The 6,359-nt window shown below is 48.0% G+C and overlaps 1 long non-coding RNA gene across 1 annotated transcript; it reads right to left on the bottom strand.

Moving 5' to 3' along the window:
* Positions 1-436: 436 nt before the first annotated feature.
* LOC130681384 (uncharacterized) lies at positions 437-5,760 on the bottom strand. Its single transcript, XR_008994504.1, has 4 exons — positions 5,694-5,760; positions 3,350-3,430; positions 662-773; positions 437-541 (listed from the first exon to the last, which is right to left on the bottom strand). It is a non-coding gene; the product is annotated as an uncharacterized LOC130681384 (long non-coding RNA).
* Between the last annotated feature and the right edge of the window lie 599 nt (positions 5,761-6,359).

Genomic DNA, 6,359 nt, shown 5'->3' with positions numbered 1-6,359 from the left:
GGGTGGAGATTGGGGAGCTTGAGAGGAGGAGCTGTGTGGGACGACGTCAGGGACAGCAAGGAGCGGGGTGGGTAGACGGGGTATCTCCATGGGAAGCCCCTTTACCACCTCTGCCTTTCACAAGCTCGAGTCTGTAAGTCTTCCTTTCCATGAAAGAGTACAGTGGTCAGAAGAAAAATCCACTTAGAACTTCTCTTTCTCACTCCTGTAGAGCTGCTTGAGCTACACCTGACCCGTCAATAAAGAACTTTGCATCACCTCCCTCGTGATCCCCGTTACCATTCACATTCCAGCAGGACACAATGGGGTGCCAACAGAATGTCACTTTATTTTTTATTACTGTTGCCTTTCAGTCCCACTCTTTCCTTCCCTGAGACGATATTGAGAGCAGAGAGCACAGCTTTTCTGGTTCCTTCCAGGTGATAATGTACGTTCTTATTATCAGACATTAAAAACTTCCAGTCTGCTATCAAGACTGTTATCTTTCATCCTATTTAAACTTCTCCCCTCCTTCTAGCTCAGGCCAGATGGGTTCAGAAAGCTGCAGGGAAGGAAGATGTAAACAATTCCATCCCTTCCCCACCTGCTCTGGTTGCTTTAGGTTCAGGCTGGCCTGGGTGTGGGGAGAGAGGCTACAAAGTGAGGTAAAGGCCTTTCCTACCTGGGCAGGTGGGCTCCGCAGGGCTTGACTCCTGGCCTCGCTCTCTGTGGGCTCCCTGAGAGTAATTTCAACGAAGCATTTGCTTGGTACAATGATAGCACTGTCCTAGATGCTATAGGAAATGAAGGGCGTCAAAATAGAACCCATTGTTAGTTATCCAGAGTTTGCAAAGTGCTTTTCTCTTTCTTTGTCTTATGAGCTGTTCCACAAGGAAAGCTCTAGTTTCACACCTACAAGTGGCTTTCACCTTGAAGACTAGTATGCAGGCCTGAGGCATTTTCCTGGGCGACCATCTCCAGATGGCCCTTTAGTTCACATAGGACACTTCTTTGTCCTGCAGTCACCTGCCCAAGAAGTCTGCTCATGACAGGCATGCCCATAAACTTTTGTTCAAAATATATAGCCATAGGGGGTCATCAGGTGAGAAATTGGGGATCAACAGAGGTGAGGCTTAGAACCTCACCCCCCCTGTTTTGAGAGAAATCTTCTGCATCCGTGGATGTTTTATTGCCCTTGTCTAGCTTGGATTAACACATAGTCTACAGGCACACACCTGATCATCTACATTTGCTCTCTTACAACACTAAACTAGGTTTTCTACCTTTATCTTGTATCTACCTACCACTTCAGCGTTTTATTAAAAATAATAATAATAAAGAGAGAAATGTGGTATCCACATATAAATCAAGTATAAAAACCAAATGAGTATTCATATTTGAACTGACTGTTTAGAGTTCATAATGCATGAGCAAAACCGAAAGTTTCTGTGATGACTGCCCTTGTACTGTTCACTATGTAACTTATTCAATATGTAAGAAGTTGTTCTCCATGTAAGAACTTGTTTGTTATGCCTCAGAAGATTGGAGACTGACGAAAATTAGGCTTGGGGTGGATTAATGATTGTGCATTGAGCATTGACTCCCCTATACAGAATTTTATTGTCGTTAACAACCATTTGATCAATAAATATGAGAGATGCCCTCACAAAAAAAAAAAAAAAAAAAAAAAAAGGACAGACTTCCAATGGTAAAATAAATAAGTAACCGGGATGTAATGTATAGCCTAAGGAATATAGTCAAGATATTGTAACAGCCTGGTAGGGTGATAGCTGGAACCTAGAATTATGTATATAAATGTTTTATCACTGTGTTGTGCACTTGAAACTAATGTAATGTAGTGCTGTGCGTCAACTACCCTTCAATAAAAAAATAATTATCTAAAAAAAAAATATATATATATATAGCCATATTGACACACATATTGGCAGCTACTGGAATTGAAAATTTTCAGAGCCCCTGGTAAGAACTGGTTGGATAATGTCTAAAAAGTACATTCCAGGGTTCGGAATAAGATGCTGTGGGAAAAGAACAATGAAAGAGAGGAAAGGGGTGAGGGCCCGCTCCCCCAGGGTTAGACCTCAGTGGCCCTGGGCACTCCTGGTGGGCATGCCCTGACACCCAGGAAAAACGCCTGACTGGGATCAGTATTGATGCCAGATGAGCCAGATCATATTCATGCCTGAGTCCTGTACACAGAGTAAGAACTAAACCTTAATGCTTTGCTCTCATTCATAAGAGGGCCTCAGGTTTTATGGTCTCTCTGTTATGGCTTGAATTGTGTGCCCCACTCTGCCCCTGCGAAGAATATATTGAAGTCCTAACTCCCATATCTGAGATAGGACCTTATGTGGAAATAGGGTAATTGCGGATGTAATCAGGTCAGTTGGGCAGGCCCCTAATCCAATATTACAGATGTCCTTACAAGAGGAAGGTTATGCGTACACAGACACTCACAGGGAGAATACCAGGTGACAGCCAAGGCACGGGGTGGAGTGGTGCACCTACAAGCTAAGGAGTGCCAGGGATTGCTGACAACATTGTAGAGAGACGACAAGGAGAAAGAGGATCCCCCTCTGGAGTCTGCAGGGAAAGCAGGCTTCCTACTGACACCTTGATTTCAGACTTCGAGCCTCCAGAAATATGAGAGAGTAAATTGCTATTGTTAATTATAAGCCCCAAAATTAGTTTGTTTGTTAATTTTGTAACAAACTTTGTTGTTACAGCTCTAGCAAACTGATACACACTCTTCTGGCCCTTATAGCACGGTGGTGATTGCATTTACTTGTGAGCATACCTGATCTCACTCAGTAAACTGAAATCTCCTAAGGTTCCCTAGAGCCTGCTGCCTAACACAGAATATGCTAGTATATATTGGTTGAATGAACGAATTTTAGGAGTTTAGATCTGAATGGCTTATTAAATACAAACAAAATATAAGAATTAGCAAGGGAGCAATGCTTGCCTAGATTGGTATGTTATTTTATTAATAACTACATTATACAACTCATTCGTGATTTGCAGAAATGAATTATTGTGCTGTAATTTGAAACTCAGATCAACTTCTGTATGCAACATGAATGACACAAAAGTCATCATCTCCTCTCTGAGTGTTAAAGATGATTGTTGTGGTAGTCAAATGACAGACCTGGTCTTTGCCACCATTTAACTATTCAGCATCTTTTTCAGTTTCTCAGTGGAGCTGGAATGGCTGCTGAGGGACTCTTCCTGCCTGTGAGATTTACACTATTGGAGATTTAAAGCAAACACTATTTCAAAACTAGCAGTAACTTCAATAATTGACTGAAGTTAATGCCCCAGGGCGGTATCTCCAATCATCAATTTAACTTACCTGGTTCTTAATCTCTGGGAAACAGCTGGCATCTGAATGACTGTGTTGTACGAACGAGGCCACAGAAGGAAGGACCAGTGCCTTGGAAGAGATTTGTGATGTTAGTCTCTTTGGGTCTTTATTTCTTCATGATTCCTTCTGAGTAACAACTTAGCAGATGCTCCGGGGAGGGGAACAGCCGCAGGGATGTGTGTGCATGGGTGTTCATGCATGAGCCAGAGGCAGCAGAGATAAAGGACTGGGGGGGACCTGCTCTACGGGCAGCAAGAGAAAGAAAACCTGAAATAATTAGAAAAGTTCCCAACTCCCTTCATAATTTTGTCTCTCTTTTCACAAGCCTTTGTACTTAAAGATTCTAGTTCCATTTGGTGGGTCGTTCACTTTTTATTCAAATGAGATGGGCAGCAACATTTTGGAGGCTTCTTCTTTTTTTTTTTTGTCCTGGTAGAGCCCATGCCCTTCAACCTCATCTTTAAATCCATCATCCGCAAGCACATCTTATGTAATCTAGCTTTAATTCAGTCCAATAAATATGAGGGGTTTCCTATCTTATTCCAGGCTCAATGCTTGACAGTGGAAGACAAATATAAGTAAAACATAGTTTCAGATAATGAGGAGGTTATAATCTCGAGGGGGATTGGATGCACTGCATGCAGGAGGGTCTCTTCATTTCCTATCCCTAAGGGTGTCTTTGCCAGTCTTTGGAGGGCAATCAAGTGGTGAAGTCATATTGCCTCCTGAATCTGGGGTCTTCTCTAGCATCTCCTGTCATGAGTCTCTTTTCTGAAGCTGATTCTGCAGCTAATCTCAGGAGCAACCCACCCGAAGGGCTGGACCAGATCCATCTCTCCTCGGGCCATGCTATACTTTAGCCTCAGCCAAATGCAGTAGTTCAGACTGTAATGTAGATACATGGAAGTCTTTACTGAATGGTTATTGGTTTAGAGGGCCGTTCTGGGTTCTGATGAATCCAGAGATGGTACAAGTTGCCCCTCTGGAAAATAAAATGTGGGATCCACTTTATTGTGGGCCCAGCAAGTACTCAATGACAGAGGGTACAGAGCTTCTGGATAATTCTCCAGCTACAACATGGGGCCCAAATGTGCTTTCCTACTCCTCCGCCAGAATTGAAGTTAGGAGGCCCCCAGTGAGGGCCAGCTGACTTCCCCACTGGGTCACAGACGGAGAAGGCACTAAGAGGGCAGACACCTGGCGGGGCCTCCCAGTTACAGGCTTGTCTTATTTGTGATCCCCACCCCACAGGCTGAGTGCAGACGGCGCATGAGAGCGGGCGAGGCGCTGAGCCTGTTCCACATGTTTAAGGCCAAGCGCCCCCATCTACTGGTATAAAGGATGCAATCCCAGGAATTTCTTCCTCTCTTATCTCATCAATCAAGCCAATTCCTCCTCCTTTGGGAAGAGTGAAGAGAGGGTGGGAAAGGAAAGGGGACCAAAATACGCATCCCAACCCTTCTTCCTGAACTTGGAGTGGAAGTCCCCTGTCCTCAATGAAAATGCGCGCGGGCACTGGGCAGAAGAGGCAGCTGGGACCGCTCCGGGCAACGAGACAAGGCAGGCGACGGCCAGGCCAAGATCTCTGAAGAGTATTTGCAACCATGCAGGGAGGATTAGACGTGAATTCCAAGCGGCTCTTCCTTCTCCCACAGCCTCCTGGCTCAGGTCTACACCGGAGGATGTCTCCTCCTCACGTAACCCCTGGCTCTCCTCATGCACCCCACAGATACCACCCCAGATCAGTGCAGGGGCCCCACACAGGGCAGAAACGCTGTGCCTTCCTAAAGGGCTCCTTCAGGAATCCTGCCACCTGGAGCTCTGCCTACACGTGCCGTGATGTCTCCTGTTTAGTCCTCACAGCTGCCGGATGGGCTGAGGACGCCTGCCTGCCGCCCAGGGAAAGCTGGGGCCCGGCCGGCCGCCTTCCTAGGGCACGTGTGAAGCTGCGCCGAGCAGGACAAGTTCAGGATCACAAGCCTCATCCCGGAATCCTGCACGGAGGAATGGGCGTGTGTCCAGTCTGCCCGCTGTCGGTCTTGCCCCTCAGGAACAGCGGGCGCCTGGCCGCCCCGCCCCTCCCCACGGCCCCTGCGAGGCCGTCGCGAGGGGCGGCTGTTGAAGAGGGAGTGGCAGCGCCAGGCCTGCTGCCCCGCCTCGGATTAGGTTGTTTTGCTCCAGGTCTTCTCATAGGAGTAGGCAGGAAGCTGGGTCTCTAGTTCACCCCAAAATAGACACATAGATAAATGAGCTTATTCACGGGGGAGAGGGTGACGGCACCATGGAAAGTGCCGAGAAACTTTGGGAGGTTTCAAAAGACTGAAAAGCTTACGTGTAGGCAGGCGCAGAAGGCGGGCCCTGGGGGCCGCTCTGGGGCAGGGGAGGGCCGGCAGGGAAACGCAGGAGCAGAGGCCCAGCGGGGGAAACCTAAGCCGCTGGGTGTTCACGGAAGGGGTCCCCACTGGGCTGCAGGGCTGGACGCAGGCAGGGAGGCGGGGAGCCTGGGCGGGCGCCGGGGCTGAGGGCCGGGCGGGCGGAGCTCGCGCTGCACGGGAGAGGCAGCCTGCGGTCACTGAAGGTGTCGAAGGACAGCGGTCTGATCAGGGCAGCCCGCGGGGAGGAAGAATCCCACAGGGTGTGCAGGAGGGGCTGCAGGAGAGAAGGATGGGGAGAAGGGGGGCTGGGGGGGCGGAGGACGGTGCTGCTGCTGCTGAGGATGGTACTGGCAGGTAAGATTTATAATGACGTCCACTGTTCTAAGCATTTGGCCTCTGTTATCTCGTAATCCCCACGCTATTATGAGGGCAGACGACTGTTTTCAGCATTTTACAGATAATGAACCAATGGAACAGAGAAGTCAAGTAATTTGTCTGGGGCGACCCAGCTCATAAGTGGAAGAACTGGGGTACAGCTTGGTGCTCTAATCTATTCATCCAGGCAAATACACAATGAGGGTCTGAGCAGAAATGGGGCAGTGGCCCTGGAAAGGCAGGGGCAG

The sequence above is a fragment of the Manis pentadactyla genome, chromosome 17 (genome assembly GCF_030020395.1).
Source record: "Manis pentadactyla isolate mManPen7 chromosome 17, mManPen7.hap1, whole genome shotgun sequence".
NCBI classification, from domain to species: Eukaryota; Metazoa; Chordata; class Mammalia; order Pholidota; family Manidae; genus Manis; species Manis pentadactyla.
The sequence above is the reverse complement of the archived record's forward strand: the minus strand, read 5'-3'. Positions and strand labels throughout refer to the sequence as shown.